General features: G+C 43.7%; 1 long non-coding RNA gene across 1 annotated transcript; it reads left to right on the forward strand.

The window, feature by feature from the left end:
• Positions 1-1,341: 1,341 nt before the first annotated feature.
• LOC144891043 (uncharacterized) lies at positions 1,342-22,488 on the forward strand. Its single transcript, XR_013622673.1, has 4 exons — positions 1,342-1,653; positions 5,488-5,561; positions 14,396-14,706; positions 20,589-22,488. It is a non-coding gene; the product is annotated as an uncharacterized LOC144891043 (long non-coding RNA).
• The last annotated feature ends 275 nt before the right edge of the window (positions 22,489-22,763 follow it).

Here is a 22,763-nt window from a genome sequence, read left to right on the forward strand (position 1 = left end):
GGAGCTTCATGAAATGGGTTTCCATGGCCGAGCAGCCGCACACAAGCCTAAGATCACCATGCGCAATGCCAGGCGTCGGCTGGAGTGGTGTAAAGCTCGCCGCCATTGGACTCCGGATCAGTGGAAACGCGTTCTCTGGAGTGATGAATCACGCTTCACCATCTGGCAGTCCGGCGGACGAATCTGGGTTTGGCGGATGCCAGGAGAACGCTACCTGCCCGAATGCATAGTACCAACTATAAAGTTTGGTGGAGGAGGAATAATGGTCTGGGGCTGCTTTTCATGGTTCGGGCTAGGCCCCTTAGTTCCATTGAAGGGAAATCTTAACGCTACAGCATACAATGACATTCTGGACGATTGTTTGCTTCCAACTTTGTGGCAAAAGGTTTGGGGGAAGGCCCTTTCCTGTTTCAGCATGACAATGCCCCTGAGCACAAAGCGAGGTTCATACAGAAATGGTTTGTCCAGACCGGTGTGGAAGAACTTGACTGGCCTGCACAGAGCCCTGAACTCAACCCCATCGAACACCTTTGGGATGAATTGTCACGCCAACTGCGAGCCAGGCCTCATTGCCCAACATCAGTGCACGACCTCACTCATGCTCTTGTGGCTGAATGGAAGCAAATCCCCGCAGCAATGTTTCAACATCTGTTGGAAAGCCTTCCCAGAAGAGTGGAGGCTGTTATAGCAGCAAAGGGTGAACCAACTCCATATTAATGCCCAGGATTTTGGAATGAGATGTTCGGGTGTCCACATACTTTTGGTCATGTAGTGTATATGTAGAATTTACACAATACAAATTTGTTATTATTGCTATAAACTCAAGAAATTTGGTAATAAGAACAATTCCTAACCCACTTGGTGTGTTCGAGACCGTACTTTCACAAACAATAGAAATGCAGGCAAGGCCTTCCCTTTTGTGTAAAAAAAAAAAAAAAACACCTTTAGAGGCCATTTTTCCCCGCAAGCGGGGGTTGGCCTTTTTCGGGAACTGTGGTTGTTGTTGTTTTTCGGTCCCCTTTTTGAAGCAATGTTTTACGGCCAGATGCCCTTCCTGACGCCAACCCTTTTTGCCGCCTTTAACGACAAGCAGGGAATTACCAGTGAACTGGTACTCAAATTTGCCGACCTCGGAAGGATGACAGGCTGAGTCAACCCCCCTGGCGTTAATTCAGCGATTGACCGGGATTCGATGACAGGCTGAGTCAACCCCCCTGGCGTTAATTCAGCGATTGACCGGGATTCGAACCCAGGATCCTAGGATCCTAAGCCGGCACCCTAGCCGCTAGCCCAACACCAGGGACCTTTTGTGTGATGCTGAGTATTGTGCAGGGTGATGATGCAGCTCGAGAACAGTATCCACATTTCAGAGAGCCGTCCTTGAGCAACGATGGAACAGAGAATGATGCTCTTTTTTTCAAGATCTCACTACTACTCTGTATGTGTGTGTCCATAACCAACCGTCACTCTCCGTACTTTTTCCACATAGCTTCTTCCCACAAGCTTCTGCAGGCGGATCGTTTGGGCCTCTAGTCCACCCTCCATACTCCGGGGCCACATTTTCCTGCTGCGGGCCTTGTGATTTGCTGCTCACCCTTGTGGGAGGTGCTATTCCCAGGCCGTTCTGCCCACAGGGCGGCCGCAATAAAAAAGGTACTTCCCGTCTTCTGGGTCTCCACAGCATATTACGCCATCATGGCTTGTACAGCAAGCCATACAGATCGTGATTGGTGTCATTTTAAAGCATGTTGCGCTTTTTTGTGGCCAGCAGCCCTCACCTTGCCCCACCCGCTAACTAGAGGTGTTTACACATGCAATCTTAACCTGACTATACTGTCTATACATTACATACGCTGCCTCCTCAGCGTCACGTGTAACAAGACGACTTACTCTGACAGGTCCCTGTTACATGGCAATCTAACCTACTCGAAACACGCGGACCATATTACACGTACCACAGTCTCGCTTTGGAACCCGCCCTCCCCATTCCCCCGTACATATAACAATATGATCCTTCTCAAAATTATGATGTGGAGTATTATGTTGTGATCAAGAAAATTCCTTTCAAAAATTATAAAGTGCATTACCACAAATGTGCCGCAGCACATTGCCCACCGTAGGTGGGCTGAGAAGGGTACTTCCTGGGTGGGAGTGTTTGCTAGTATATATAATCCCTGCAATTTTGTGAAAAAAATTGGAATGCTCCAAACGCACAAGAGAAAAAAACACTTTACTCTTTGTATCACTTACGTGATTGAGTCGTCATGCTTGTGTCAGTGATAAACCAAGTGAGTATCAGAAAACAAAACATTTCAACTTTTTTACCAGCGACTTTTCTTTTGGGTCCATCTTTTAATTACGTATGTATAGTGGTGTCTGTGTTGAATGAGAATATTTATATTGAGAAAGGGAGGAAAGGACATGAGGGGAGTGTTGGAAAAAGTGGGGAGGGAGGGAGGATGTTGGGAAGGTGTCTGTGTAAGGAAGAAGGGAGTATACATATACAGCATATTTGGAGGGGTAAAGGAGGGATCAAAATTCGGCATTAGTGTACTGTATTTTCAATATGGCGTGCGTAATAAATAGATGGCCCCTTTCTGCACTTGTAGGAATCCTTTTAATTAAGCAACAACACCAAACATTCACACTGAGTACTGTACTGTATAATAAAATGTTCTGAATGGTTTCTTGCTGCCAAACACATCACAAGGCAGATTCTGAATGAATGACAACGGCTGCTTAATTAGAGAGAAGTACGTATAAGAATGCAGACAAAAACATGCTTTTATATCCATCCATCTGTGATCAGACATGCACCTGCAGACATTTTCTTTTTGTGGCATAGCCCGTATGGCAATGCGGCGTAGCCCGAACAGCGTTTGTCTGTCTGTATGCATGTCCCCCAAAATGTACACCAATCAGAGTTGAGAATTTGGTCACATGACAGGAGGACAACACTGAGTAACCATTACAGTTGCATATTTCACTAAAAGGAAATATAATGACCTTCTGTGGAACGTTTTGGGTTCCAGCGGGTATCTAAGGTAGGTAGGAGGTTTCAGAAATTCCTCAATACAATTATGGTTTTGAAATGTAATGCAATTGACACGGACCTTGCTCCCGAATCCGGAAGTGAACAGATAATGACGTTTCACTGGTTTGATAATATCTCAATTACAAACGTGAGTTAACATCATATTTTGATAACACATTTAGTCGGAAGCCTCTCCTCAGTGAAAGATACATGAAAGCCCGCTTGGAGTTTGCCTAAAAGCACCTAAAGGACTCTCAGACTGTGAGAAACAAGATTCTGTGGTCTGATGAAACCAAGATTGAACTGTTTGGCTTCCGTCTGGCCACTCTGCCATATAGCCCAGATCGGTGCAGTGTTGCAGTGATGGTTGTCCTTCTGGAAGTTTCTCCCATCTCCACACAGGATCTCTGGAGCTCAGCCAGAGTGACCATCGGGTTCTTGGTCACCTCTCTTACCAAGGCCCTTCTCCCCCGATTGCTCAGTTTGACCGGGCGGCCAGCTCTAGGAAGAGTCCTGGTTGTTCCAAACTTCTTCCATTTAATTATTATGGAGGCCACTGTGCTCTTGGGAACCTTCAATGCAGCAGACATTTTTTTGTAGGCTTCCCCAGATCTGTGCCTCGACACAATCCTGTCTTTGAGCTCTGCAGGCAGTTCCTTCGACCTCATGGCTTGGTTTTTGCTCTGATATGCATTGTCAGCTGTGAGACCTTATATGGACAGGTGTGTGCCTTTCCAAATCATGTCCAATTAATTGAATTTACCACAGGTGGACTCCAATCAAGGTGTAGAAACATCTCAAAGATGATCAAGAGAAATGGGAGGTACCTGAGCTAAATTTCAAATGTCATAGCAAAGGGTCTGAATACTTATGTCAATGTGATATTTCAGTTTTTTTTTTTAAATAAATTTGCAAAACTTTCTAAAATCCTGTTTCTCTTTGTCATTATGGGGTATTGAGTGTAGATTGATGAGGGAAAAAATGATTTTAAACGATTTCAGCATAAGGCTGCAACATAACAAAATGTGAAAAAAGTGAAGGGGTCTGAATACTTTCTGAATGCACTGTATATATATATATATATGTGTTTGTGTGTGTGCATATATACGACCTGTTTTGGATGAAATGCCGAGACCGACGAATGTGTGGTATGTACCATATGCAGGTGAGCTGTGGCACACCTGCAGTTCGTGGTTTTACTGCATGAACACTTGCAAATCAAAACACTTCTGAACTAACATTAAGCACTTTGGGTGGAATGAAAGTGTCTGCCATTACCAGTTCTTACCTTTTCATCATTGGACTTCAAAGTTTGAGCTACATCAAAGCAATGTACGGCTTGCAGCAGGTGACGATGCGCAGGTGCATTGTCGTGAGAAATGTGATGCGCTTTTGCGCACTGCACTGCACAACTTCCACGATGACGTCATAATGGTCTCAAGTGAACTCCCAAAAGAGGAACGTTGTGACAAATGACCTGGAGTTCTGTCAGAAATAGCGAAGCATTCATTCTTCCACCAGGTGAACATGACTTGACGTAACAGCGCAGGTTCATTGTCTTCATCCCAACTGGGCTAGCAGGATCTTTTTGTGTGCACTTTAACTGGAAAACGCACACTTTCTGCACATTTTGTAATATTCCAGAATCCAGACTCTGAATTGGGAACTCGTTGGGGGAGGATAAACAGCTGTATTAGGAGCAAAGTGTTCAGTATCTCATTTTCGTTTTCAAATCCTTTACGGAGAACACACGTGGGAGTTGCAGGGTGTCCGTGGCACTCTGATAGAGAGCGGACTAGCCCCAGCTGAAACTTTTATGAAGTGCTACAACTTTTTCTTTCCCTCTTTTACGCATTTTTCTTCGTATTTTATGTTATGCTTTCATGTCCCCCGAGAGAGGCCGTTGCTTTTAGGAGCTGCCAATTCGCAACAGCACAAAGCGAGCGGGTAAAGGGACGCGCAGAGAGCCAAATGGTCGACGTGTGTCCTCAATCAGCAACACGACTCGTCTCCTGAGAGCACCCAGTCCTGTGGATAGCCAGGTCCATGTCATAAACAAAATTAATAATAATAATAATAATAACAACAGTAATCACAAGTTTTGTTACTCTTGTTCGCCTCTGGAATTCTCATCTCAACTCCTGACTCATGATGTCGGGAACCCAGGTTCAAATCCCATCTGTACTATATCTGCTTGTCCATGGTATATGCTCATGTCTTTATAAGTTATCTTAAAGTGCATGGATGCCCATACTAATGATTTGTTCCAAATGTAATATATATACACAATTTCTTACAAACTCTTGCACGAGGCTTAGATATTTGTATATAGTATAGATATAATATTAGTATAACGACATAATATTTATTTCTCTAACAATAATATGGATTATTAATATATTTTATAATATTGCATAACAATGATTTCTCATTCAATTCTCATGGCTTTTCAGGGTGACGTATACGCACCACAATGTGGACGTCGAAGATCTTCTGCTACCCTTTCAAAACGTAGGCCTTTGAGCAGGTACCATGGCTTAACTAACTAGAAGGTATTCATAGAATACATACCCTGCGCAGTCAACTTGGTGCGAGCCACCTCTTCTGTTTTTTTCTTTGATCCAATATGGCAGCCAGACCACATGAGCGATGACATCATAAATTTATATTCTCTAATATACAGTGCATTCAGAAAGTATTCAGACCCCTTCACTTTTTTCACATTTTGTTATGTTGTAGCCTTATGCTGAAATCGTTTAAATTCATTTTTTCCCTCATCAATCTGCACTCAATACCCCATAATGACAAAGAGAAAACAGGATTTTAGAAAGTTTTGCAAATTTATTAAAAATAAAAAACTGACATATCACATTGACATAAGTATTCATACCCTTTGCTATGACACTTTAGATTTAGCTCAGGTGCCTCCCATTTCTCTTGGTCATCTTTGAGATGTTTCTACACCTTGATTGGAGTCCACCTGTGGTAAATTCAATTGATTGGACATGATTTGGAAAGGCACACACCTGTCTGCTGACCATGCATATCAGAGCAAAAACCAAGCCATGAGGTCGAAGGAACTGCCTGCAGAGCTCAGAGACAGGATTGTGTCGAGGCACAGATATGGGGAAGCCCACAAAAAATCTCTGCTGCATTGAAGGTTCCCAGAGCACAGTGGCCTCCATAATTCTTAAATGGAAGAACTTTTGGAACAACCAGGACTCTTCCTAGAGCTGGCCGCCCGGCCAAACTGAGCAATCGGGGGAGAAGGGCGTTGGCAAGAGAGGTGACCAAGAACCCGATGGTCACTCTGGCTGAGTTCCAGAGATCCTGTGTGGAGATGGGAGAAACTTCCAGAAGGACAACCATCACTGCAACACTCCACCGATCTGGGCTTCATGGCAGAGTGGCCAGACGGAAGCCAAACAGTTCAATCTTGGTTTCATCAGACCACAGAATCTTGTTTCTCACAGTCTGAGAGTCCTTTAGGTTCTTTTTTGCAAACTCCAGGCGGGCTTTCATGTGTCTTTCACTGAGGAGAGGCTTCCGTTTTTTCCTAACTTATTCCATTTAAGAATTATGGAGGCCACTGTGCTCTTGGGAACCTCCAATGCAGCAGAGATTTTTTGTAGGCTTCCCCAGATCTGTGCCTCGACACAATCCTGTCTCTGAGCTCCGCAGGCAGTTCCTTCGACCTCATGGCTTGGTTTTTGCTCTGATATGCATTGTCAGCTGCGAGACCTTATATAGACAGGTGTGTGCCTTTCCAAATCATGTCCAATCAATTGAATTTACCACAGGTGGACTCCAATTAAGGTGTAGAAGCATCTCAAAGATGATCATGAGAAATGGGAGGCACCTGAGCTAAATCTAAAGTGTCTTAGCAAAGGGTCTGAATACTTATGTCAATGTGATATTTCAGTTTTTTCTTTTTAATAAATTTGCAAAACTTTCTAAAATCCTGTTTTCTCTTTGTCATTATGGGGTATTGAGTGTAGATTGATGAGGGAAAAAATGAATTTAAACGATTTCAGCATAAGGCTGCAACATAACAAAATGTGAAAAAGTGAAGGGGTCTGAATACTTTCTGAATGCACTGTAATTGTTGCATAGATCATGCTCAATACATTTCAAACTGATCACACTAAGCGTTGTCCCTGTCGAATTATGACGTCATAATTATGGCACCAATGACGTCATCGTTAACAACACCTCTTCCCCATATGGAGTTCTTTACAATGAGCCATGTTTACATTTTTTCAATGCAGCGGTTTTGGAGATATAGAGGTGCAACATTTTTTGGTTTTTCTAGGATGGCCACATGACCTATGATGGTGACGACATGACTATGACTATACCACTATGATGACTATACCACATGACCCATGACGTCATGATTATCATTAAAATATTCTAAAGGAGGTGGTGCTCCTATGGTGAAAATTTCGTGTCCATCAGACCAACAGTTGCTGAATTTTTTAAAATAATGATCGGATGGATAAATGTTGCACTTGTCGAATTATGACGTAATAACAAAGGCAGCGATGACATCACCATTAACATATCTTATTCCCCATGGGGAGTACTTGACAATGAGCCAGGTCTCATTTTTTTCCATGGAGTAGTTTCAGAGATATAGAGGTGCGAAATTTTTCCAAGATGGCGCCTGTAGCATGTAACCTATGACGTCATAATGATCATTAAAATATTCTACAGGAGGAGGCCCTCCTATGGTGAAATTTTCACGTCAATCGGACTAACGGTTGCCGAGAAAATGAATTTTTAAAATGCAGACACGTACGGCACACGCACGGCAAATGGCACACGGCACATGTACGGCACACGGTACACGTACGTAACTGAATGCTTAACCCCGCTTTTGGCTTCGCGAGCGCAGGGTAATAATAATTAAGTCCCACCTGTCAAATTCATTGAAAAATGTAATGTTTAATATGCGTGGCATGCATGTTCTGAGGTTGCATAATATACCATTAAATAGGCAAAGCCAGCCCCCAGTATTTCAACTTAATTGATTATTATAATAAGCCTGGTTCAAATCCATCCCATGCAATGTCCAGTAAACAAGCTCTCAAGGTATTGATACACTGCAGGTGTAAATAGGAGATCATTATGGTAAACTGGTTTATGTTTCAGGTGATAGATGCCAGTTGCTTCTTTCTTTCAGTGCAGTACTCTGCACTTGGCAAGCGTGGCGAATATGCCAAACATCCCTTCGTCCTTTGCAATGGGCTGGAATCGGCTAGTTTACACGAGTATTTCATATTTGGGAACTCGTTGGGGGATAAACATGGGAAGTTCTTCTGCAACCCTCTTCTGGTCAAACTGCCAAAATCAAGACTCTCTGCTCACCTTCATTCTTTCATTCCTCTTTTCTCCCACCTCTGGAACAAACTCCCTCACTCTCTTCAATCCCACTCATCCCTCCAGGTCTTTAAAACAGCTGTTCACTACCATCTCTTATCTTCCCCCATCCAAAACCTTGATCTTTTCTACCCCTGTTAATTCACCCCAGATCCACTTTTCTGAAATTCCGACTTCTTTCCTGGAAGTCCTAGCAGTGTCCATGTGTTTTTTTTTCACCTCTCTCCCAACCCCCCCCCCCCCCTCCCACGCCTCCTCCCCACAAGCCCCCTCCCTCCCACAGATCTCCCGATATCCCTGCTCTCAAATGTTGTACTTGTGTGCTTTCCCCTCTCTCCCCATCTTGTCTCCCGCTCCCTTTATTTCGTCTTATGCGTCCGTTTGTTTTTTGCTTGTTTGTTTGTCATTATTGTTAGCTCTTACACGAGCCTCGATGTTGTATCCAAAAAATAAAAAAAATCCAAAACCTTCATCTTTTATTCCCCCGCTAATTCACCCCAGATCCACTTTTTTGAAATACCAACTTCTTTCCTGGAAGTCGTTGCAGTGTCCTTGTGTTTTATACTTCTCCTGCCCCCCTCCCCCCACCCTTCCCATGCCTCCTCCCCCCACCCTTCCCATGCCTCCTCCCCCCAAGCGCTCTCCCTCCCTCAGATCTCCCGATGTCCCGATCTCCCTGCTCTCAAATGTTGCGTTTGTGTGCTTCCCCATCTCTCCCCATCTTGTCTACCGCTCCCCTTATTATATGTTTTATGTGTCAGATTTTTTTTTGTGATTAATGTTAGCTCTTTCACGAGCCTCGATCTTGTATACCAAAAAAAAAAAGTTTTTGAAGGATTAAAAAAACATATAATAATAATAAAATAATAAAAACATTTTTTAAATATTAAAAAAAGTGAACAAACATTTTTTTCTTATCCATTTTTTAACACTCTAGTATGTCCCTGAGCCTGTCACTGTTCCCATCCCCACTTCGAACCCCATGGGAAATGACCACAGATCAATTACGCCGTGAGCTTTATGGATGTATTACCCTGATCGCGCAAGGTGAAAAGCAGGGTGAACCAGTTGTTCACCTTGTCTGTCTGTCTATCTACAGACGTCAGTCTACGATTGAGGAACTACTTAATTTGAATTGAATTTTATCTTTTGAAACACGATTTGGAACATGAATTAGAACAAGAACTTTTAATTTATCAGTCCTTGGGCTCTGATTCTGGCAAATTGTAAGGAATCTTGTCCCGAGCACATATGCACACAGAGGAGTGAGGTAATTTTTTACTCGGTCTGTCTGTCAAACACAATTGAAAATCATTCCAAACAGGAAACTTGCTGTTTTTAGCGACTTCATAAATTACACAAACAACAGGCATGAAGAACGAATGTAACGTGTTAAATAAGATGCAGCCCCAAGAAGCGGGCCCAAAAAACCTGTACCTCTTGTCATAATTACCCTCGCCTGAGGAGAGGGTATTGCATTTGAGTCAGTTTGTTTGTATGTTTGTATGTCTGTGTTTGTTTGTCCGCACAGAATAAATATGATTTTCTCTGCAACCGTTGGTCCAGTTAACAGGAAATTTTCACCATCGGTGCACCTCTCCTTGTAGAATTTGTATGTTAATTATGACGTAATAGTTCACGTGGTACGGGCACCATCTTGGGAAAAAGCGAAAAATATCTCCGAAAGCGGTGCATAGAAAAAAACGAGACATGGCTTATTGAAAAGAACTTTCCAAGGGGAATAACATGTCTTAATGATGATGTCATGGGTGCCTCCATTATGACATCATAATTCGACAAGTACAAAACTTCATCCGATCAAGATGAAATTTATTGAGCATCATCTCGGGATAATTTGATGGAGAAAAAAATAATAAAATAATGATGACGTCATCGGTCACTTGGTTTGACCGCCATATTTGTTTTAACACAAAAGCCTTAAAAAAACTACCAAAACACGTCCTGGCGAGGGTCTGCAATCTCTGCTCTTTCTTGTTTGATTATTATGATTGACCATACAAGGACCCAAACCCTGGTGTTGGGCTAGCGGCTAGGGTGCCGGCTTAGGATCCTAGGATCCTGGGTTCGAATCCCGGTCGATCGCTGAATTAACGCCAGGGGGGTTGACTCAGCCTGTCGACCTTCCGAGGTCGGCTAATTGAGTACCAGTTCACTGGTAATTCCCTGTTTGTCGTTAAAGGCGACAAAAAGGGTTGGCGTCAGGAAGGGCATCCGGCCGTAAAACATTGCTTCAAAAAGGGGACCAAAAAACAACAACAACCACGGTGCCCGAAAAAGGCCAACCCCCGCTTGCGGGGAAAAATGGCCTCTAAAGGTGGTTTTTTTATACAAGGAGGAGACCGCCCCTGGTGCACTTTGTAAAAAGGGGAGGGAGTGACCGACTTGTGAGATTATGGGTAAAACTTCCTGAGCCACTTTCTCGTGGTGGGACTGGGAACGAACTGACTTTATTTATTCAGTTGGTGATGAACAGATCAGGGTGACCAGGAGAGGAAAGTCTCAACCGCTTGGCTAACTTTGAGCGAAACTGAACCATGATGATGAAGAAATGACACAGCACCAGGGTTAGAGCCCCTGCTTCTACAAACCTGCCATCTCGTCCGAGGGGCCTATTATATAGAGCGTAGAGCAACATGACGCCCCAGCTCCAAACCCAAATGGAGGAACTCAACGAGGAAACCCAAATGGAAAGGCTGAAGCTGATATATTCAAGGATAGAAGGGCGATACGAATGACCAAAACCAAGATATGAAGGAATTGGCACATGGAATGTTAGGACATTGCATCAGCAAGAAAACCTTGACAATACCGTACTACGAAACAAGATGCAGAAATTCAAATGGGAAATATTGGGAATTGCTGAAACACACTGGACAGATGATGGCAAATTCATCATAGAAGGCCATAGCATGCAGTGTTCAGCAAATGTTACATTACATAGAGCTGGAGTTGAACTAAACATGATGGAGGATGCCGAGTCTGTGACTGGCTTTGTAGGCCAACTTTGAAATGTAGCTTGTCCAAGAAAGATCATGGCTGATAGTGAGACCAAGAGCTTGAGTAACCGAACTTCTTTGAGAGGATTTTTGTAAAGTAGATGGAAGGGTTTGCCATCTGTTGAGAGCCACATGTTGGCTACGAGAGTATAGGGAGTCAGTAATCCATGTCGTTGAGAGCCACACGTTGGCTACGAGAGTAGAGGGAGTCAGCAATCCATGTCGTTGAGAGCCACACGTTGGCTACGAGAGTAGAGGGAGTCAGTAATCCATGTCGTTGAGAGCCACACGTTGGCTACGAGAGTAGAGGGAGTCAGCAATCCATGTCGTTGAGAGCCACACGTTGGCTACGAGAGTAGAGGGAGTCAGTAATCCATGTCGTTGAGAGCCACACGTTGGCTATGAGAGTAGAGGGAGTCAGCAATCCATGTCGTTGAGAGCCACACGTTGGCTCCGAGAGTAGAGGGAGTCAGTAATCCATGTCGTTGAGAGCCACACGTTGGCTACGAGAGTAGAGGGAGTCAGTAATCCATGTCGTTGAGAGCCACACGTTGGCTACGAGAGTAGAGGGAGTCAGTAATCCATGTCGTTGAGAGCCACACGTTGGCTACGAGAGTATAGGGAGTCAGTAATCCATGTCGTTGAGAGCCACACGTTGGCTACGAGAGTAGAGGGAGTTAGTAATCCATGTCGTTGAGAGCCACACGTTGGCTACGAGAGTAGAGGGAGTTAGTAATCCATGTCGTTGAGAGCCACATGTTGGCTACGAGAGTAGAGGGAGTCAGTAATCCATGTGTGGAGTTGGCCTTGGATTGCATTGGCAGTTTGGAGAGCAAGGAGGGATGCCAGACTGTATTCTCTTTTTGTTATCTGTTTAGTTTATTTTCAATGTGTGGATGGAACATGATTTTCACCCCTGATGGGAGGAAATGGTTGAAAGGATATTAACGGGATATTTTTTTGCAATAATGGGATAGTTTTGGGCCCACCTGTTTTTTTTCCAACTGTTTTCTATTCCCACTCGCCGTGTTTCTTTCCACTGTCCCATTATTTGTCACCCTCGCTGTAATTATTTCCTTGTAGCATCTGTCTAATAAATAAATAAATAAACGACAATAAAACTGTCTTTACCTCATGTTTGGTTGTCTATCTCGGTGTCTGTTGACCAAGTGTTGCCCACTTGTCCTTGGCCCTGCTTCCTTATCCAAGTCTTGCAAAATATTGCCCGCATGAAACGTGACCCTTTCTACCCTACCTCAAAACCTTTCCCTTCTTCCTTTCTTCCTTCTAAAAATGACCTTAAATTATAATAATTAAATGACATTCATCATCTTTCAGTCCCAAGTCATAAAAATTCCTTCAGTCCTGAACTTGCGTTCCTCTTTTGCAATCCTCTTTTGCATTCTTCTTCATCCTCTCCTCTCACTCCAACAATTTAAACCTTTTAAAAGTGAATCTTCCCACATACTTTCCTTCTAAACAACTTTCTCCCAATCCGCTTTCCATTCTCTTCTTCTCTCCTTCCTTGGATGACTCGTAAACCCGTTCCTCATACACTATCATGTTCATATAGCGCTGTCTTTCATCATTGCCATCCGAATCCTGATGTCTGTCTCCATCTCCTTTCTAAAATAAAAAGTCCTGTTTTCCTTCAGCCGCTCATCATAGCTTAGTTTAGCTAGGCCCCGGAATCAAAGTAGTTGTTCTCGGCAATGGCAGCTAAATACATCCTCAGATGTGGTGACCAAACGGACCACAATATTGTAGATGAGGCCTCACTAAATTCCGATACAATGTTAAAACAACCTCTTTTGATTTGTAATTTATCCCCTAAGAATACTGGTATAACCTAAAATCCTATTAACTTTACCTATAGCTGCCTGGCTCTGTCCTGTCTCTTTATGCCCCCCCCCCCCCACCCCATAAACATATTGACTAGTCGACCAGCACCCCCAGAATCTTCTTCTGTATGACACGCTCCAAGATTGCCCCTTGTATTATGTCATCTCTATTTTCATTATTCTTACCCATCCCCAGCACCTTACATTTCTTTATTGTAAACTGAATTTTGCCCAAACTATGAAATTTTCGAGGATTTGCTGAATCCGATCAACCCCTCTCTGATAATAATTGGTTCACGCGTTATCAAGTGACCACTATATTCGTCATGTGTGTGCGTCTGTCTGTGTGTGTGTCTGTCTGTCCGCAGCATAACTACCCGATGATATCATCCGGTCTTGATGAAACTTGGGTGGGAGGTTGATATCATGATCTAGTTGTGTCCTGCCTAGAGTGGGCATATTGCGCCCATTGTGGGCAGAGCCACGCCCGAAAAAGATGTCTTTTTAGGGGGGTAACGGAGTTGAAGCTACATCTTCTCCGAGGGAGTTGGTGGAATCTGACAGGGGTTTCGGTATTTGGTTAGGCCAATGTCATGTGTCCAGCCCCACGGAGCTCGATTTTTCATTTTCGCCCCAAGGTCACGAAATTTAGAAAAGTCGATTTTTGATGGTTTTATTACATTGTTCACTTCCTGATAGGGTGAAATGTCGTACATGATCTTATATTATCACATACATCATGAAATACAAGTTTTCCAACAAATTTCAGAATCCTCGACCTTTGACCTTTGAAGTTCACAAAGGTCAAAGTTTCAAAGTTGTCGGAATTGAACCGAATTTTCGGTATTGTGTAGCTAACTAACCTCATAACTGATCATACATAATTTTATATCTCATTTCAAGGTCAGTAACCTTCGTTTTGACATTTCAAGGTCACAGAGGTCAAATTTTCAAAGTTGTCGGAATCGAACCGAATTTTCGGTATTGTGTAGCTAACTAGTCTCATAAATAGATAATACATTCCTATTTATATATTTTCAATGTCGGTTTTGACCTTTGTCATTGAATACCGCTTGCTCGTGAACCATCGTCGTCTCCTGACTTGTCTGCCTTGCATCCAGGAGGAGCCTGTGAAACATGGCCAAACTGCCCGTGTCTCAATCACCTCACGACAGGAGTTGGACATTGCAGAGACCTTATGCGGATGTGGGGATGCAATCAAAATGGCCCAACCAATTGTGACTGTGAAAAGGTTCATCAAACAATGGAGCATCTCTGAGATTGCCTTGTCTTACCAGAGACTGCCTGGAAGACCAGACCATCTGAAGACTCTCAACTCCCGTGCGAGAGTCTGGGTTTTGCAGTTGCTGGGAAAAGTGTAGCGATGGAAAGATGAACCTCCGAGTTTTGCGTCATCTGCAAATTTGGAAAGGTGACTCTGAACCCCACTATCCAAATCAATGATGTAAATTATGACTAATAATGGTCTCTGTACCGATCCCTCAGGATGCACCACCACTTACATCCTCCTGGCTGGAATATCCTCCCACTCACAGCCACTCTTTGCTTCCCATGATTGATCCAGTTTCTAATCCAGTTAGCTACCCGACAATCCATTCCACAAGTCCTCACTTTAGCTAAGAGCCTCCTGTGTGGTATCTTATCCAATGCCTTCTGAAAATATAGATAAACAGTACGACGTCAACTGCACTTCCCTTATCCACCCAATCAACAATTGCTACATGAAACTCGAATAAAGTTGACGTGACTTCCTTTCTGCTCATCTCCATTCATTCATTCCTCTTTTTCCCCACATGTGGAACCAACTTGCACTTTCTCTTCAATCTTGTTCTTCCCTCCAGGTCTTCAAGCCAGCTGTTCCCCATCATCTCAGATCGTCCCCCATCCAATACCATGATTTTTCTACTTCCAATAACCCTCCACAAGCCCACCTCCTTCCCAATTTCCAGTTTTTTCCTTCCTGAGGGTTTGCGGCTGTATCCATCTTGCTCAACAAAGTCTTCCCCACATCCATTATTTGTCCGAGTCTCTCTATATATTTGTCCCTCAACCATGCTGTTGCTGCGTCCCCACATCTCCCTTCCTTCTGTTCCTTTTGTCATGTTACGTCATCATCCATTCTATGTTCTAGCTCCTTCTCGTGCCTCCACTTTGTATGCAAAGGTCCATTACGGGGGAATTTCTTTTGGAATGCAATACCATTTATATGTATTGATTATGTACATTAGGTACATGCTAAATAACATAATGATTATGTACACGTAAAAGTCTTAAGAAAGGGCTGGCATGATAACTTAGAAGTACTCACCTTTTGGATGTCTATCCTGGGCTTGAATCCAGACCCAGGTATAAATCTGTTATCCCAGTGTTTCGCATGTAGGGTGAGGCATAAATGTGTGTACCGTCCCAAGGAAAAACGTTAAACTGGAGGACATGTCTGCCAGCATTCGTGGGTTGATGCCAAACATCCATGATGCCTTTCACGAAGAGTAGGCGAGAGAGAAGGGAAGTTAACCCAATGTCGGAGTGGGGAGAGAAAGGACAGAATGTTTGTGAGCAGATACAGTATGTGTAAAGAGCGGCAGTGGAGTGGACAGGTATCGTAAATACTAGGGTGGGGGAGGAAGTGCTGGAGTGAAAGAAAATCCAGCTATCTTTCCAATACACTTTGGGGATTTGGGGACTTTGGGAAAACAAGACTCTTTGGGGATTTGGGAACTTTGGGAAAACAAGACTCTTTGGGGATTTGGGGACTTTGGGAAAACAAGACTCTTTGGGGATTTGGGGACTTTGGGAAAACAAGACTCTTTGGGGATTTGGGGACTTTGGGAAAACAATACACTTTGGGGATTTGGGGACTTTGGGAAAACAAGACTCTTTGGGGATTTGGGGACTTTGGGAAAACAAGACTCTTTGGGGATTTGGGAACTTTGGGAAAACAAGACTCTTTGGGGATTTGGGAACTTTGGGAAAACAAGACTCTTTGGGGACTTTGGGAAAACAAGACTCTTTGGGGATTTGGGGACTTTGGGAAAACAAGACTCTTTGGGGATTTGGGGACTTTGGGAAAACAGGACTCTTTGGGGGATTTGGGGACTTTGGGAAAACAAGACTCTTTGGGGATTTGGGGACTTTGGGAAAACAAGACTCTTTGGGGATTTGGGGACTTTGGGAAAACAATACACTTTGGGGATTTGGGGACTTTGGGAAAACAATACACTTTGGGGATTTGGGGACTTTGGGAAAACAAGACTCTTTGGGGATTTGGGGACTTTGGGAAAACAAGACTCTTTGGGGATTTGGGGACTTTGGGAAAACAAGACTCTTTGGGGATTTGGGGACTTTGGGAAAACAATACACTTTGGGGATTTGGGGACTTTGGGAAAACAAGACTCTTTGGGGATTTGGGGACTTTGGGAAAACAAGACTCTTTGGGGATTTGGGAACTTTGGGAAAACAAGACTCTTTGGGGATTTGGGAACTTTGGGAAAACAAGACTCTTTGGGGATTTGGGGACTTTGGGAAAACAAGACTCTTTGGGGATTTGGGGACTTTGGGAAAACAAGACTCTTTGGGGATTTGGGGACTTTGGGAAAACAGGACTCTTTGGGGGATTTGGGGACTTTGGGAAAACAAGACTCTTTGGGGATTTGGGGACTTTGGGAAAACAAGACTCTTTGGGGATTTGGGGACTTTGGGAAAACAAGACTCTTTGGGGATTTGGGGACTTTGGGAAAACAGGACTCTTTGGGGATTTGGGGACTTTGGGAAAACAAGACTCTTTGGGGATTTGGGGACTTTGGGAAAACAATACACTTTGGGGATTTGGGGACTTTGGGAAAACAGGACTCTTTGGGGATTTGGGAACTTTGGGAAAACAAGACTCTTTGGGAACTTTGGGAAAACAAGACTCTTTGGGGATTTGGGGACTTTGGGAAAATAAGACTCTTTGGGGACTTTGGGAAAACAAGACTCTTTGGGGATTTGGGGACTTTGGGAAAACAAGACTCTTTGGGGATTTGGGGACTTTGGGAAAACAAGACTCTTTGGGGATTTTGGGGACTTTGGGAAAACAATACTCTTTGGGGATTTGGGAACTTTGGGAAAACAATACTCTTTGGGGATTTGGGAACTTTGGGAAAACAATACTCTTTGGGGATTTGGGGACTTTGGGAAAACAAGACTCTTTGGGGATTTGGGGACTTTGGGAAAACAATACTCTTTGGGGATTTGGGGACTTTGGGAAAACAAGACTCTTTGGGGATTTGGGGACTTTGGGAAAACAGGACTCTTTGGGGGATTTGGGGACTTTGGGAAAACAAGACTCTTTGGGGATTTGGGGACTTTGGGAAAACAAGACTCTTTGGGGATTTGGGGACTTTGGGAAAACAAGACTCTTTGGGGATTTGGGGACTTTGGGAAAACAGGACTCTTTGGGGATTTGGGAACTTTGGGAAAACAAGACTCTTTGGGAACTTTGGGAAAACAAGACTCTTTGGGGATTTGGGGACTTTGGGAAAATAAGACTCTTTGGGGACTTTGGGAAAACAAGACTCTTTGGGGATTTGGGGACTTTGGGAAAACAAGACTCTTTGGGGATTTGGGGACTTTGGGAAAACAAGACTCTTTGGGGATTTTGGGGACTTTGGGAAAACAATACTCTTTGGGGATTTGGGAACTTTGGGAAAACAATACTCTTTGGGGATTTGGGAAAACAAGACTTTGGGGATTTGGGGACTTTGGGAAAACAATACTCTTTGGGGAATTTGGGAAAACAAGACTCTTTGGGGATTTGGGGACTTTGGGAAAACAATACTCTTTGGGGACTTTGGGAAAACAAGACTCTTTGGGGATTTGGGGACTTTGGGAAAACAATACTCTTTGGGGAATTTGGGAAAACAAGACTCTTTGGGGATTTGGGAAAACAAGACTCTTTGGGGATTTGGGAACTTTGGGAAAACAAGACTCTTTGGGGATTTGGGGACTTTGGGAAAACAAGACTCTTTGGGGATTTGGGGACTTTGGGAAAACAATACTCTTTGGGGATTTGGGGACTTTGGGAAAACAATACACTTTGGGGATTTGGGGACTTTGGGAAAACAATACACTTTGGGGATTTGGGGACTTTGGGAAAACAAGACTCTTTGGGGATTTGGGGACTTTGGGAAAACAAGACTCTTTGTGGATTTGGGGACTTTGGGAAAACAATACCTTTTGGGGATTTGGGGACTTTGGGAAAACAGGACTCTTTGGGGATTTGGGGACTTTGGGAAAACAATACTCTTTGGGGATTTGGGGACTTTGGGAAAACAAGACTCTTTGGGGATTTGGGGACTTTGGGAAAACAAGACTCTTTGTGGATTTGGGAACTTTGGGAAAACAATACTCTTTGGGGATTTGGGGACTTTGGGAAAACAAGACTCTTTGTGGATTTGGGGACTTTGGGAAAACAATACTCTTTGGGGTTTTGGGGACTTTGGGAAAACAATACTCTTTGGGGACTTTGGGAAAACAAGACTCTTTGGGGACTTTGGGAAAACAAGACTCTTTGGGGACTTTGGGAAAACAAGACTCTTTGGGGATTTGGGGACTTTGGGAAAACAAGACTCTTTGGGGATTTGGGAACTTTGGGAAAACAAGACTCTTTGGGGATTTGGGGACTTTGGGAAAACATGACTCTTTGGGGACTTTGGGAAAACAATACTCTTTGGAGATTTGGGGACTTTGTGAAAACATGACTCTTTGGGGACTTTGGGAAAACATGACTCTTTGGGGACTTTGGGAAAACAAGACTCTTTGGGGATTTGGGGACTTTGGGAAAACAAGACTCTTTGGGGATTTGGGGACTTTGGGAAAACAATACTCTTTGGGGATTTGGGGACTTTGGGAAAACAAGACTCTTTGGGGATTTGGGGACTTTGGGAAAACAAGACTCTTTGGGGATTTGGGGACTTTGGGAAAACAATACTCTTTGAGGATTTTGGGACTTTGGGAAAACAAGACTCTTTGAGGATTTGGGGACTTTGGGAAAACAAGACTCTTTGGGGATTTGGGGACTTTGGGAAAACAAGACTCTTTGAGGATTTTGGGACTTTGGGAAAACAAGACTCTTTGAGGATTTTGGGACTTTGGGAAAACAAGACTCTTTGAGGATTTTGGGACTTTGGGAAAACAAGACTCTTTGAGGATTTGGGGACTTTGGGAAAACAAGACTCTTTGAGGATTTGGGGACTTTGGGAAAACAAGACTCTTTGGGGATTTGGGGACTTTGGGAAAACAAGACTCTTTGAGGATTTTGGGACTTTGGGAAAACAAGACTCTTTGAGGATTTGGGGACTTTGGGAAAACAAGACTCTTTGGGGATTTGGGGACTTTGGGAAAACAAGACTCTTTGGGGATTTGGGGACTTTGGGAAAACAAGACTCTTTGAGGATTTGGGGACTTTGGGAAAACAAGACTCTTTGGGGATTTGGGGACTTTGGGAAAACAAGACTCTTTGAGGATGCATTGCACTCTACACTTGAACTTGTAACTTTCTCCTCCGCTTATCTAGATGGGAGATGAGGTTTAGGATAGCAAGGCCAAACAGCCATCTTTGTTCATTCAGGTCTAAATTCTACTGAATGCACTGACTGTATATTGAGTCGAACACCAAACGTCTCTTGGAATTCTTAAAAACAATGAACTTTATCGAAATTCTCCTCCTGGTGTTCCACAATCACGTGGGGATGTTCATGAGCCATCATATCTTGTTGGTTTGAATCTCTTTTGACTGTAGTGTTCAAGCAAGCTCCTGCCTCCTATGGAGCCCACACTGTACCTTCACGAAGGTATTGTTTCTATTAGACCTTTTTCAAAGCATCGCTTTTAAGACGTTGGTTCCGATATTCTTCTCGCTATAGTCTTGCCTCCGACAGCTTCCAGGTGGAGTTTCGTTTGTTGTGCTTCCTGCAATTAATTCAAATATTCGGTGAGCTTTTCTGTTGCACCTGTAATACAAGCAGGTGTATGTCGGTGTTGCTCTGAGTATACCATACTATTTATTGAAGAAAAGAAGATTTTTGAGTTTAGGAAAAGGTGTACATGGTTACATCACCTTGTCTTGTATAGTTGATCACCCTATTTTTTGCCATCTTCTGCCACAGCTGTTTCAAGCTTCGTTGATGGAAGCTCCCCCCCCCCCCCCTTTTGAACCGTTAGATAATATATACCTCCTCTGATTTACAAATGAGCAATGCTGAACCTTTTCCTGCAGGTACCTCACTGTTTGAATCAATTCCCTTCACTTTGCAGAGCGAAGAGGACATCGCCATGAACAGAATTGATCTTGGGCTCGCTTTTCATCCCTGAACCAATGGCAAAACAAAGGACTGAACACTCACCTTTGTGGAAAAGACAACTCTTGATCCCCACTCTCTTTAGCTTTTGGCAGAGGATAAACGGCACATGTCCAGTGGAGAAATTTGGCTTCGCATTCCAAAAGCAGCCTTGGCGTGTGATGCTTGGGGTGTCCGCTGTGGGTCTGGGAGGTCAGCAGTTCAAAACTTCGTCGAGTCATACCAAAGACTTTTAAAATGGTACGTGCTGCTTCCTTGCTTGATGCTCAGCATTTTAAAAGGACAGAGCATGGACAAATAACCATATGTTGGTAATGAAAGCACAGGCTTTCATGGGCCTCATGGCCTCCTGCATTGAAGTTCCTTGTGAAGGATATTATATTAACAAGTATCGACGCTCATGCCCGAGTATCCATCTCGACCCCTAACTTCCGTGGGCAATATAAAGTGGTGATATTTCCACAGTGATACTTCTGGAACACACCCGGATATCTGTTATTCTCTACGCCAACGCCAAAGGGGACTGCATGACGAAATGGATGATGCTATACCGTGTCCTGCCTGAACCCGTGTGCCCTCAAGAGCAAAAATAAGCATATTCTGCTCGTATTTTGGAGGGTGGCCAAAAAGACGTGGGTAACAGCTGCCATGTTTATGGATTCATTCCATACCTATTTCGTCCCTCAAGTGGAGAGGTACCTGGCAGAAAATAACCTCTCCTTCAAGGTTTTCCTCCTGGTGGACAACGCTTCTGGTCACTCCAAGGTGCTGAAGGTAGTCCACCCCAATGTCGAGGTCATATTCCTGCCACCCAACACCACCTCCCTAATACAACCACTCGACCAAGGGGTAATTGCCCTCTTCAAGACATATTACACCTGCGACACCTTCCGTCGCGTCTTGGAGGCTATGGAGACCAACCTCGAACTTAGCGCCAGGAAATGTTGGAAAAACTTCAACATAGCCCACTGCATCAGCGCCATCAAAGGCTCGTTGGATGAAGCTAAAGCCTCCACCATCAACACTTGTTGGCAAAATGCATGGCCACAGGACGTCAAAGACTTCAGAGGCTTTCCCGACAACACCGAGGAGAGGCGGAAAATTTCTGAATTGGCACGGGAGATGGGAGGGGAAGCTTTCGACGACATGGAGCCTGAATAATTGGAGGAGCTCATCGCCTCGCATGGGGAGGTTGGAATTGGAGGCCATCGTCGAGGTTTCTGAGGAGGGGGTGGGCAGTGAAGAGGATGAAGAGGTGACAAGGTCCAAGTTAACCCTCAAGTTCCTGGCTGAGGGACTGAAGGATATGAGGGCAGCCGCTGATAAGTTGCAAGATGCCGACCCAGTGATGGAGCTTGGTTCCATAACTCTTCCATAACCCACATTAAGTGGCTTACCGTTTAAGGTGGCTGGCCAGAGATCTTAAGGTCCCAAGTTTGAGCCCCTGTCATGCTGTTGAATTAACACCAGGTGGTGTAACTCAGCCTGTCATCCTTCCGGGGTTGGCAAAAGGAGCACCGGCTTACTGGTAATGGGAGGCACCGCATCAATGGCAGAGCCATGCCTCCAGATAATGATGCAGCTGAGCAGCTACAAACTGCATACAAACCACTACCACTGTTTTATAATATGCAAATTGTTGCGGTAATATCTCAACATCAATGTAAAGGATGCAATCGCTTTCATTACAAAAAAAGGAATCTTGCAATCTTCATTGAATGATTTTACACTTTGACAATAACTTTTCAAAACTTTTATTACAAAAAAGGAACGTTACATTATATTTTACAAAATACATTAGGAAATGCTATGCCTTCAGTAAACTACGTTATGTATAAATAAATGACTTTATTCCATAATAACAAAACTAAATTGGTACGAGTGTTTCTTGGTACATTGACAGTATGTTGGCATTCTACTATGCTCTTCTTCTTCATTGCATTACTCCGGGACAATTAGGTTTTGAGACATAGGATGGTCTCGGGTAAAAGCTATATATTTGGAAAGGTAAGGGCTGAGGTTCGAGACCGGCTCAATCCTAATCCCATGTGAAAAACAGTGTTAATATGGTAACAGTTTGATGAATTCACATTATATACCCAGCTGATAAAATGATTAAATACAGTGCCTT

The sequence above is a fragment of the Myxine glutinosa genome, chromosome 2 (genome assembly GCF_964187855.1).
Source record: "Myxine glutinosa chromosome 2, kmMyxGlut1.1, whole genome shotgun sequence".
NCBI lineage: Eukaryota > Metazoa > Chordata > Myxini > Myxiniformes > Myxinidae > Myxine > Myxine glutinosa.